Source organism: Pagrus major, chromosome 22 (assembly GCF_040436345.1).
Source record: "Pagrus major chromosome 22, Pma_NU_1.0".
Classification (NCBI taxonomy): Eukaryota; Metazoa; Chordata; class Actinopteri; order Spariformes; family Sparidae; genus Pagrus; species Pagrus major.
The window spans coordinates 20924262-20937781 of NC_133236.1; the positions used below are offsets into that span (position 1 = coordinate 20924262).

Genomic DNA, 13520 nt, shown 5'->3' on the forward strand with positions numbered 1-13520 from the left:
CCGTGCCTCCTGTTTGATTCATTTCTTTGATCGTAATAGGTCAGATGCCAGCATGTTTCCTCCACAGACACAAACCAAAGCATGTGTAGCAGGCCTTGAAACGGCAGACAGATATCAGATTCAGCAGCAGTCTGTGCCAGAGCACTGCATGCTTTATCCTGCTCTTAAAATGCTGCCCCGCCCACTCAGAGAGCACGCTCAAGTTCAGACAGGCAAAACAGCAAAGACAGAAAAATCTGTTTAGGCTACATCTCTTATCTTTCTTTCATTCATGAATTGATGCAAATTTAAATTCAAAAGTTTGCAACAGGAAAGGATCAGGAGGTTTCATTCTTTGGACCTGATCATGGATGGAGTGGTTCTAGATAATCCTTTGCATAATGTATGGAAATGAATGCATGCTCGGTTTATCAGTTTCTCTGTTGTTTGTATGCCTCCTAAGCTGCGTCGTCATTGGTATTTTTACAATGGTAATGTAATTTACTGTTTACTGAGTTAGCGTCTCTGGAGCCGGTAATGTTAGTCATGCACATTCTTATTGAATTTGTAGAATTTGTGATTGTTTAAAAAAGCAGCTTTGTTTGTCGGTTTCGCTGTGAAACACGTCCTGACTCCCCGAAGCAATGGTTATCTTCATTCTTTCCTGATGCAGTATGTTGACAGGTTGGAAATGTTCTCTGTTTATCTGGAAGAAAGCCACAGTAGCCACCGTCTTCCCTCCAGGAACAGAAGGTGTCCTGGTTTTCTTGGGCAGGGTTTTAGGCCGCTGCAACATTGAGCAGGTTCCCACAGTATAACATATCTGTGCAATAACATTACTGTAGAAAAGCCGTCAAAACAGCCATGCAGTCAGACGAAACCAGCTGCGTCAACAGCTAAGTGTTCCTCAGAAGTGATTGTGTTTCAGCTTTTAGTAGTGACCATTGTCCGCGTCCATATTTCTTTCTTCTCTCACAGTTATGTAACTTGTTATACTTTTACTGGTGTTATGATTTTTGAGGTGATCCATTAGAGCAACTGGTTCTGCTTTCAGCAGTCAAACCCTTGAGGCATAATTTGGGATGTTTTATGGTATAGTTTTGTTTGTGTCCCTCCCTTGATAGCTGAGACGCCACAGGGCAAAAGCTGTCAGGTCGATCCTGTTAAACAACAGGTGTCCGTGTTACCGTCCCCAAACATCCTTTTTCTACTGTTTGTCTTTTGGTTTCATTTTTTTTCATTGCACAGTCCAGCTCTTGCTTTAGTGCTCCCAGCAGATTTTCTAAGCTTTAATATTTTGTTCTGACTGATCTGGTCTCAGGTTGTTTTTCTGCTGCTGAGATTATGACACACTCTGAGATAAGCAGCTTGTAACTCAGCCATCCAGCCATGCAAGATGGCTGCATTCTGTATGCCAGCTTGGTCTCACTTTAGACTTTGCCTCTGTATCAGTCAGTCATTCATGCATCCGGGTGGCTATAAGCCAGTCTTACATCTGTGTTGGCAGTCAGCGATGAGGCCGAGACCTCAGACCTTTTCACATTGATTTGGTCTGGTGAACTAATTCTCAGAGTATCCATGTGTGACATTAGCTAATAGCTGCACAATACTTTGAAGCTGTCTTCACCCTCAGAGCAGACTGGACACTGATTGGATTATATTGGATTAACATTACTCTATTTGATTTGTTTGTTTATGTTTTACTTCTACTGTACTACTCAGTGCCTCCTCTCTCTTATCACTCTGCTCGAAACCGTCACCACTGGTTTCTCTGTGCTGTGAGCTTGGCCTACATCTGGAGGGATCAACAAGTTAAGCCACAGCCTTTTAACCCTCAAATTCTGTCAATCCGTTACAAGCACGTTCACTGCAGCTGCAGCCATTTGCCTCATAGTATTTTTGCAGCAGTGCCATCCACTTCTTTTGAGGTGATCTTTTATCTTTGTGGCATTACATTCTCCAGGGTTTCCTGTGAATAAAGAAGTCAATTTAAAAAAAATTAGGGTCAAAGATGGAGATAAAATCGAAAAAAAAAAACATGTTAGGAAAGTATCGCACTTGGGTATTTTACTAAAATGCAGGGGAGTAATTGTTAGTTAGACATGTCTTTTATGATTAAATAACGATTTGTTTTAGTACATATTATCTACTCTAATTGTGAGGTTAGTTACTGTTTGAGGTTGAAAAATAGCCTTGTTTTAATGAGCCAAAAAACTTTCGTTTTACATACAGTATGTTCTAAAGTTTAGTGCCCAACCCTAACATGCAGAAAGCCACCAGGATAAAGTGAAGCTGTTGTCATAAAATACCCCTATTAATAATCAGTAAATACTTTAAATCGCAAATCAAATCAAATCGTGATCTTAAAATCAAAATTAAAATTGAATCTTGGATTTGGAGAACTTTGACCCCTTTGATAATATTGGCCAACCGATATATTGGTGGGGCTCCACTTTCTCTGTTTACAAACAGATATTCAACACATTTTCAAAGACATGTGAAGGGAGGCTACTGTAACTGTTAAACTTTGCTTCATCATGTTAGCATGTTTATTTTTGACACAGGAAATAGATGCTCACTCTGCCAAGAAAAGAGAAAGCATCTTATGGGTACTCAAGCCATATAAATTGAAAAAGCCCATCCCTACCATTAGGTTAATGTTATTTTCTCCACAAGATCGAGTTTGCAACTTCTATTCTCTTTTCAAAACACTCTTTGGCTGTTTTCTTTCACAAACTGATCCCTTTATCTCAATGTCTACACTGTTAGTCTTGTTTCCATACTTGGACTTCATTTTCATGTTTGCATTTGGCTTCCTTGCACAGATTAGTGGATGCAGAAAGTCGTGTGGCCCTTCTGGGATGGACCTTTCCATTCCAGGGGGTAATTACAAGCCTTCCAGAGGAGTGGGTAGAGAGCAGCAGGACCCTTTCTAATCCTGGCATTTAATTTGTGAATGTTAGGGTCTCCTGCAAGGGAAGGGCTGCATAAGTGGAATTTATGGATATAGCCCCACCCTGAATGAAACATATGTACGGTGTAGCCCTGTTTCCTTCCACCACATGATACGAGCCATAATATAACGTTCCCCCTTCACACATTCCTTCGCAGCAGTCTGAGAAACTCTTTTTTTTTTTTTTTATTTAGGAGCTTTAAGTCATGATTTTGCTGAAAATATACTTATCATTAACATGCAGCAGAAGTTTCTATTCATTTTCACAAACTCAGCGGACTGAGATGCTTTTCCGTTACTTCTATCACTCCATATTTTACACTGTAAGCAGAACGATAAACATCTCACCAAAGTCCTTTTTATTTCCCATAAAACCAGAAAAACTCGGTCAACAAGCGTGTAGTCACAGCTGAACTTTTCAGGGTCAGCGACAATCTGCAGCCAATCAAGTTTCCATGCTTGCTTGTATCACTTTTGATGTACTGTAAATAGATTCCCAAGCATCTGCAGCTTTCAATTTCGATCTTCATTCTTGTCAGTCAAATGTGGTGTCACAAAAGCAGTGTTTGGGGAGCCGTTGTATCTATCGTTGGGGTAAAGGCCAATCTTTAAAGAGATGTTTGCGTTGTGATTTATATGTTATGTTTATGTTAAGCAGCTCGCTGGGTCAACACATGATAAAATCATGTTAAGTATATGATTACCTTTTTCTTTCAGATTTTCAACAGGCAAAGTTCAGTTTTATCTGCCCGTACATGCTTAATGATTAACAGAAAAGTACAGTAAGGAGAGAACAGGGTTCACATAAACACTGCTTTTTGTCTTAAGTTCTGTTTGAATGGTTGTTGCAGAGCTGTAATCGTCAACTGTTTGCTTCCTAGGATCTGTAAGAGGAAATTTAGTTGAGAAAAGGACTCATTCATTGGTAGTTGAGCTGCGGGTTTGGTCTTGAGCGCATTGACTGCCTGTGTTGGTGCCAGTCTGAGAGCATTTTTTAGTTAATTAGGGTTTCTAGTTATCATTATGGATTTCCCATGTTTTTTAGGAGTCTGTTCAATGATATAGGCTAATAAAAACATTAATTTTGCAGGAAAGAAAAGAAAATATTAAACAATAAGAAGCTAATTAGGCCTTTTGTTGTTGTTGAAAGTCCAGCCTCCACAGTGTTTGCGTAGAAATTTCTGGCCCCCGGACAAATGTAGTTGATGATCCCTGTAGTAGAGTATGTTTAGCAGCTTTGCTTACCTTCAAATTTAGCGATGCATACCCTCAACCTAGAGATGGAATGAAGAGGTTGTCATGAGAGCTTGATTGCTTCTGCTGCACATGTGCATTTTCCTAGTTTTAGTGTGTCAAATGGGAAAAGAAAAAAAAAAGTTCAGTATTTTATCCATGGTAGAATCCATCATAGTTTAAGTTCCCCTATCCAAAACACTCACTGGAGGTGTAATTGTCCTCATCAAGACAGAAACAGGGAGGTTAGACAAACCAAAATCACCATTTTATAAGGTTCTCTAGCTTTAGCTTGTTTAGCATAACCTGACGAAGTCGTCCCTAGAAACTGTTTAGAAAATGGCAGGCACTTTCAAAAAATACTTTTGGATTATTGGATGAATTATTGGACGAACCACCTGTCCATCACTGTCTATCGGGGACAACCAATCAGATCAACAGTAGCAGAGCGATACCACCAGTGGAGCCCCACTAAACCAAACCAGTAGCTCTTGTCACAGCTACAGGTTTGGTTTAGGTATGATAGGATGCTGATTGGTTGAATCACTGTGGTTCAGCCACAAACGCATAGTTTGAAGTCTGGCTAGATGAATTCACAAGATCACATGGTCACGTGATCTCTTGAATCAAGCTGCCTCACAAGGTAATGTGTAGCTGGCTGCCTTGTGTTAATAATCACGTTACAGTGGACACATAAGAGTCATAGTCACCTCTCACTCCTTAACTTGAAAGACAGACTTTGGTCATTGTGAGTTCCTGAAAACTTTGTATAAACATAACTCCAAATGACAGAGCCACTGTCTATCAATGTGTCACCGTCCACAGCATCCAACACATTTCCTCTTGTTTGTACCTGGTGCCCTTGAGGTCACCAAAACAACCAGTCCTGGCTTTTATTGACACGGATGATCTGTCCCAGCAGAACAGAAGCCCTCCATGAGAACCCTCCATGAGAACCAGGACCTGTCTGTTATTCCAGCTGCATGACATTCTTTATAGAGGCAGCTACCCAGGACTGTACAGCTTCCACTGTTATCCACTCATGACTGCACCGGCGCGGCTCGCCACTGATGTCTGTAACCCCAGCCCTGTACAGATAAACTGTTTCACATAAGCCCATTTTCTTGGATCAAACCACAGTGCAGAATCAAACATTTTGAATCTAAGCAGAATGTTGCAATGCTTTAGAAGATTGTATTATATCAGTTTACGTGACGTGTGACTTGGAAGTGGTCCAGAAATCTTAAAGCTTCAGGCAACTTTACACGTTGGCATCTCTAAATGGCAGCAAGAGGCAGCTGTTTAAAGACTGAAGTTTTAATGACCAAAAATCTTGTAAAGGGACCTAATTGACCCCCAAACTGCATACGAATGTTAAGGAACCTGGTTGGTTTAAGGGATAAAGCGAGGCAGCATTTCTTTGAGGAAAGTTTCTGAATACTCACCCACAGCTGTTGGAGCAAGAGTTTGAATTTGGCTTTTAAGTTTGATTTGTGACTTCCTTCTAGCAGAGAAGTGCCCTAGTCCAGACTTTCCTTGGCGAGTAGTGTAAATCCATAGTATCAGTTACAGTCTCAGTTACAGGGTGAGTGATATTCTCTTCTACCACATTCCCGATTATGCTGATTGGACAAAGCTGTGTTGAATGACACAATATACAACAAAAGCACTATGACGTCTTGTTAACGTGATATCCAGCTGTAATGCCTGATTCACCTCTGAAGAACAGGAAGTTAATGACTAATAGTCAACACCTGCATGGAAACACGTAGGGCCCGAATCAGATATGTAACTCCTGTTTTCAAACGAGAACATGTCTGATTTTCTCACCTGCTGTATTTACAAGACAAAGAAAGGATTGGTTTTGCTGTAGCCTCATGAATTACCTCAGAGTTGAATCAACACCCCTCTCATAGAGTTTTTTTGGCCCTGATCCTTGAGGTATTGTGTATCTGATACCATTAAAATAACTAGATATGTTCCTAACGACTAATTTACCTGACCAAAACCAAACTTTTTAGTAATCACTAGTTGGGGAAGCAACATTTAAACCACCAGCTATTTGATCCAAATACTGAAGGTTCTGATTCATGATTATAAAGTTCATAAGCCTAGATTATTGATGTGATATTGATGAACTCAGTCACCTTTAATTTTCACATTTGGAGTGAAATGGGTTAGGGGTGAATGAATTCAGGTGAGATTATCATCCATAACTTGAGTTTAAATGTAAAGTTTTCCTCATGATTAAAACACAAGTGTAGTTAAGGTTTCTTAACTAACTATACACTTTATTAAAAATCTAAATATACCCAAAACTATTTTTAGATTCTTGAATGAAATGATACGCTTTTGCCACATTTTTGAGTTTCATGGCAAAGAAAATGAAGAATAAAAAGTCTGTTTATGTCTAAATGAACACGTTTTAGTGGTAGTTGTGTAATGGGGTTTGTGTTTGTGACTTCACTTATTCACTTAAGTTACTTGGAAAACCTGCGTGAAATGAGGAACTGAAATAGTTACATTATTATACCCCTGGTTTTCTCATGTGAAATCTTGCAGCAGAAAGCCAAATTCCGGTGATGTTGTGTACATTTCTTTCAAGTGAAATATTTTCCCTCCACTTTCACAACTGTGGTGTTTATTCAGTCCAAAAAAATATTACTAAGTTGCAGTTAAGGAATGTTTACGGATGCTGGATGCTGTGAGTCAGTAATTAACTGAGATGCAGGAGTGATGCGTTTGCTGTAAATCATGTGGGAGTGTCTGGGATTGTTTAGATTAAAATCCTCGGGATATTTTGTCAGTTGTTTCATCTTTGCCAGACTGTTTGGGTGGAATGTGTTTTTATTTATACACAGGAGGAGTATAAGGGAATTAAACTCTTCTGTTTTCTTTCCTGTCATATTTTTGAGATGATTTCATTTCTTTAGTAGCTTTGTATCACTTTCACTGCCTCCCATCTCACACCACACACGTTTTACACCTCAGCTTTGTTTCCCTCCTGCAGCTCTCCAAACAAGCCCTCTCCAAACAAACCCTAAACAAGTTGTCCGAAGCCTAGTGTAGGAAGGGGGAGGGGGCGAGCTGGGCGGCGGCCACAGCTCGGCTGCATCCTATTAGGACTGGGAGTGTTGAAAAGGGGTGTGGCCTGAAGCCAGCAACATCTGTGCCTGTCCCCTCTGCCCCCACAGCACTCTGCAGAGAAAGGCAGAGAGTAGGAGGTTAGGGAGGGAGTGGATACGCCGAGGAGAAGTTCTCGCCGGCCAGCTGGCTGTTTGCAAGATCTCAAACAGCGGCTCGTGCTGTATGGCGAGTTTATCCCTTGTCTGCCCCTGTGCCATCAGAGAAAAACTAGTCTCCATCTAAGTGGATTTTTCTTGTCAGATGGCTTTGACAGCGGCTGGGATTGAACGACTTTGAACCTGCGTGGATTACATACCTTGCGTAGGAAATGCTCCGCTTCACGTTGTGTACCAGCATCGTTTTTTCTGTCGACAGTGCAGAAAGCAGGACACTGCAGTGAGTTGAGAATATCAAGGGAATGCTCAGAGCACACCAGAGGCGAGCTCACTCCTGGACAGGGTAAGACGAGCTCAATGAATCTGCCTGTTCTACCCCATAATCAAATGAATGCGAGGAAAAGGAGTGCGGGAGCCGGCTATCTTCTGATTGGAATGTGTGTGTATGTGTGTGTGTGTGGTTGCATGTGACCGGTATAGTCGGAGGCTATCAGTGTCTCTGTGTGTGTGCATGATGGGAGTTGGGGCTGCTGGTTTGCTTTATCACTCCCCAGGCTGGATTCCTCTCCCCAAGATGTAGGTGATTGTGTCATGTCTGTCTAATTAGGAGGTGTCGGTGCGGAAAATGGTGTTGCCGTAGTAACCAGGGGGGAGGGGAGGATGACAGGGTGCTCCGACTCGGCCCCGGGGCTGATTTCTTGGTGAGAGAGTTGTCCTGTCTGTACGGGGAATGCCCCATAATGACAAGGCTGGTCTGTAGATAGGGTGAGGTGGTGGTAGAAATATGCGCACACACACACAGAGGAGGCTATGGGCTGCTACCTCCCACTAGCTTCTCCCTGTGGTTTGGCGAATGCAGCCCATTATCAGTGTCAAATGAGTGAGCGAGAGAGAGGATGGCATACTTTTTTCCATCATGGGGGCGGAGTGCAGATAATCAAGTCAATGAAAAGGAAAGTCACCTTGAGCAGAGAGAGGTCTGCTCATTCACCTCGCTCATTTCCTGTCGCTGCCCATCCTTCTTGGGTTCCACTCCTCAGCTCCTCTCGAGAGGCTATGAATACCCCACATCGCGTGTAAATACTATACAGAGTGATGTATTACAAAGCACTGACAGCTAGTCTTTGTAACTCAGGATTTAATGGTGCCTCTGAGTGATGGCAAGCGAGATTTTACCCTGTAATCCTTAATGGTTTTGTTATTTGTTTTTGTGCGCTGAATTAGAGAGACAATCCTATTTTCTCCCCTATAAACATCCAGAGCAGATTAAAAAGGAGGGTAATGTACGGTGGAAAGGGGCTTACATTAAATCACCCACCCACCCACCCAGCTTGCACCCGTCACCCACCGCTCTGGTTACCATAGCAACTGAGGAAGAGGTAGGGATTTTTAAAGGACAGGCTGCATGCAGCGCAGGGTATCCTAGAGGAGATTACAGTGCTCTCCACACCACATTATTGATGATCTGAGAGGTTGTCCGTTTTTACTAGTCAGAAATGCATTTGTGACCAACGCTGGACTGTGCCCAGCTGTGGTGCACATGATAATGTTTACTCTTCATGGTGACCATTGGTGCTTTATGATGGTCTCAGTGGTGCAAAGTCCACATCCTATATCTAGTCTCACCAAAGGTTAATTCATTTCTGGTCTTGATATTTAGCAGTGTCTCTTATTTTCCAGTTTTCTGTCATTCACTGCTAAATTTTAGTGACGCTGATCATCTAATAGTCAAGTCTTTAATGTTGATAGGAGCACAGACATAACCTTGTTTCCACTAATTTTGTGATGGTACCGATTCTCTCTGATTTCTGCTGATAGTCGAGGGTTTATTGCCCCTTTAGTCCAGTGGTTTCCAACCTTGTTTGTCAGATGTACGCCTGCAGCCCTGTCAGATGAGCCTAAATACCCCTTCATTGATTGCAGTTGTCATGCTACAGATGCCATTTAAGCTGATTTTTGAACTGGATGTTACTAGTATGAATATAGATATTATTTTCAATACAAAAGAAATTGTCAGGTCACTTGTATCAAGTTTGCTTGATAGAAGTCAAGTTTGCTTGAATTAATTTTACTGTATTTCTGTGTACTATTTATCCATCACCTTTAGCTACCTATTTTAACAATTTATCCATAAATTTTAGCTATGTTTACATTGTAACTATTTATCCATAATGTTTGGCTAATCATTTCAACCGTGTTATCTATTACTTCAGCAAGCTGTTTATGCAGCCATATACCATTTATGCAGTACTTTTTGCTAATTCAAACATTTATCTAAGACTTTTAGCTAACTGTATTAGTTTTTCTCTTTCTGATTTCCAAAGTATACTGTTGTTGTTGTTATACCACAATAAATGTAAGAGAACTAGCCTGACTGTCAATTCGGCTAAACCCGGTCAACCCAGTTATGAGATATCTTGATTGTCCAGTCTAAATGATAATACACAGCAATTTTCCCACCATCTCCTCACTGAATAATATGCTTTGGGTCATTAGATTCAAGACAAAACACTGCATTAGTTTGGAGCTGCACATTAAGAACATCCAAAACATACTGGATACAAATCAAAATTGCAAATTTATCTATCTTAGAAAAACAGGTTTTTTAATTTGTTTATAACCCAAACTTGAACCTGCATGACAAATGCAGATCCTAAAAGTTAAGCTGCTGTTGTGAAATAGGCAAATTGTTTGCAATGTCAACATCTAAAGTATGCGCATGTGTTAAACTTTGCCTTTTTTGCTCATATTTTTCATATATTATGAAGCAGGGTGATGAGGGTTACTCGTGTTTTATGAGCTATTTTTAAACAAAACTGTAATTTTTTCCACTGTTTTGGAACACAGCCAAAAAACCTGAACCCAGATGACTAAGCTAAAAACCTGGCAAGGATATTGTCGCATGTTTAAGTAGATTCCCTCTTTGCCCGGAGTCTAACCTCCACTTGAAGGGTTGACCCGAGGAAGAATGCTAACACGTTTAGAGTAGGGGGTTGTAGAGTCTGTCTGCAGAACAAGTTTGACAACCTTGCCTGCGGAAAGAGCAACAGCCTTTAACCTGCCTTTTAATCTCTGTCCTCCCTAACATTTCAGCCGCACACTCCCTAATCCTAAATGTACATTTTTTGGCTTTGTGCTATTATTCATTCATGTAAGAATTAAAGGGGAATACCACTGAATTACTTTTTAAGGCGTGGAACTCATCATTTTTCATATACCTTTTAAAAAATGAGTCAAAGTTCCATCTAATCTGTGACTAAAGGCAGTTACATAATCATGAATTCTCTCAAGTTTGGGAGATTTGTTCAAAGCATTATCCCCATTGATCAGAAGTATAGTTTCTCTGCAAAACATGCTAAAGTTTAAACGCACATACATGGTGGGTCTGCCCGTGAATGGAGCATCTCTTAAGGAAAAAGAAACCTCTCAAACATCTCCCTATCAGCACTTTGTTCATGAAATAATGCTATGACCTCAGGATGAGAAATGAACAGTAAGCTAGTGAGCTTCCACTCATCACAGCCTTTATCTTCTGTTCCTGTTTTTTGATCTTTTCTGGCCAGATTATTGAGCTCGACTGTTAAAATCAGCTGTGGCCACAGTTAAAGAGGCTGGTTTTTAACTAATCTAATTGAACACAGACCGGCTGTGACAAGGTCCCCGGATGAAACGTGTGAGGACCATGAGTCTGTGTAATGAGGAAGGATGTGGAAAACAATTAGATTACCTCTATGTGACGTGGTTAATAGAGTTCCCCTCTCTCAGTTACAGCAGATACTGGAGTGTCTGTGTGTTGGTAACAGAGTACAGAATGGTATTTAGCTTTATTGTGGACCGTTAAATGTTATGTTGTGATCGAAAACACAGACAGAATTTTAGATGATTTAGCATTCGACGTTGTTGCTCAGTATTTGCATTGTAGTATGAAACCTTTCTCATAGTAATAGTGAAACTTGTCATAAAAGTCCTTGGATATTGGGCTCAGCACCAAAATGCAATATTTATGAGTAGCAAACAGAAGAGTGTTGTAACTCGTTGTTTTTCCAGTTATCTGATGAATCAGTTTGTCTGGAAAAGGTGAGTAGACAATGAAAAATGCCCATAACTGTTTTCCACAGCACAAGGAGGTATGTGTTTTGTGTCATGAACATGTAGGAAACCCAAATCTGCAAATACTTGAATTTTAGAAGCTGGAACCAGAATGTTTTACTTTTATTTTTGATTAATTACTTGAATATTGGCTTATCACAGTTACATTGGTATTGGTGTAGATGTGGTTCGACGTGTGTGTTTATGAATATTTTTTTTTTTTACAGAACATAATGCAGAAAAAGTCGCTTGGAGTCATTTTTGAGAGTTCAATTCCCAGTGAAGTTACTTTGTCAGTGCATTATGTAATTTTGGACAATAAAGTCTATTGTTAAATTGTATAATATCCTGCATGATTACATAACATTTTGTCACAAGATGACAAGATAACCACATTTGAGAGATCATTGCCAAAAATATGTGTTTATGTCTATATTCTGTTTATATAATAATATTGGCCGATATATTGACGTCTGAATTGTCTTACTTTCTTATGTTGGTATTGGCATCTGCCCCAAAAATCCATCGTCGGACTTAACTAAGAAATCAAGGTAGTTTTCATTTGATGGTGTTATTTATTGCCAAAAACAACATTGGTTTGGCAAAGATACAGTACAAACACTGGAGCAGTGCCCTGTCGCTCAAAATAAACACATAAATCAATGCGCACACCGACACTCGCATCATAACAACTGGAAAACTACCACACCAAATGAATCACATCACATTCCAGCCTATGAAATGTTTTGCACGACAGTCACAGCTCACCGTAACTCTGTCACAATCCACTGTTGCTACTTCAAAGCTCTACAAGATCTGAACTTTTTCAACCCGTAGCTGTGTAGACAAGTATAAAATGTATGAGCTGGTGGAAGAAATGTTTCCTTTGTCTCTGTCTGCACTCTCTCTCTGTCCCTGTATGCTAATCCTGTAATCTGAGAGCCACTTGAGCACTACTCCCTCAGCCATGTGACATTAATGCTCCAGAGGCAATGCCTTTGTCATATCTTGACACACAATCCTGTAACGTAAATGCACATGAGCACACAGACATCAGAGCCCAACAGTTCAGCTACTGTAGTGCTGCTGCACTCACGCTGAGGGCAGTTTTGACGGCTCTCTGTCATCTGACTGGCCGTCACTGAGAAGTGATTGATTTTAATCTCCTCTTAACCTGCCTGTCATTGTTTCTGTCGTGGCCCATTTATTTTCTGATGTGTGTCCAAGTCTGCATGTGTTTACTCATTGGGTACTTAGGGCGCCATTAAGTAATTGGCTGAACGAGCGTTATGCATGCTATCCAGCTGTGCAAGATATTTGGGAAAATAGCAAAACCAAAGTAAAAATAATTGCCAAATAGTTGCCAGTCATTCGAAATAGCATGGTCTGATCAGTTTACTTTCAGTTAGAAGTTTGTGATGTTGACTTTGAGCAAAAACATGAGGTAGATTTGAGTTTTTCTGTATTGGGAAAAGCAGTACATGTTGAGAAATGGAGATTGTTTTATTACTTTTGATTGTTGTTTCTGTTGAGCATTTTGTGGTCGAGTCAAAACAGTTTTGAGTTTCACAGTTTAAGCAACCGCTCTGTGTCCTAATATTGGGTTGCTCATTGATTTTCAGCTGGGCAGCTCCCAGCTCAGGCTGTGTGTTTTGATGAAAAGGACTACCACTAGCCTTCACTGTGTGACTCCTGAGCCTTTTGTTTGCAGCTGTCCAGATTGATCCAAAATAAATTGCCATGGGTAGTGCACAACAGACGTTGGGGGTTTTCCAAAAGTCCTTAAACCTCTTGAGTGAAGCACACTGCAATCCCTAAACCAGAAACTGTGTCTCCACTGGCTTTTTTTAATATAAGCACACTATTGACCTCAGTTGTTTTAATTTTTTTGTCAGATTGAGAAACACTTTAATTCAGTGTAGGGAAACGGTATGAAACGACACTACTGAGAATGTCGGGATGATTTACATTGGAAATACCGTGGCGGGCTGATCATGAAATTGCAAGTCTGATCCATCCCAAAT

General features: G+C 40.6%; 1 protein-coding gene across 5 annotated transcripts in view; it reads left to right on the forward strand.

The window, feature by feature from the left end:
* Positions 1–13520, forward strand: part of LOC141017849 (disheveled-associated activator of morphogenesis 1-like) — a 79367-nt gene that overhangs the window by 37423 nt on the left and 28424 nt on the right. Inside the window, exon 1 of one of the 5 annotated variants that reach the window (XM_073492629.1) lies at positions 7456–7750. The exons of the other annotated variants lie outside the window; for them this stretch is intronic. The gene's annotated coding sequence lies outside the window, so the exon portion shown is untranslated. Of the gene's footprint in view, positions 1–7455; positions 7751–13520 lie in introns of those variants that run through there. 5 annotated transcript variants of the gene reach the window in all.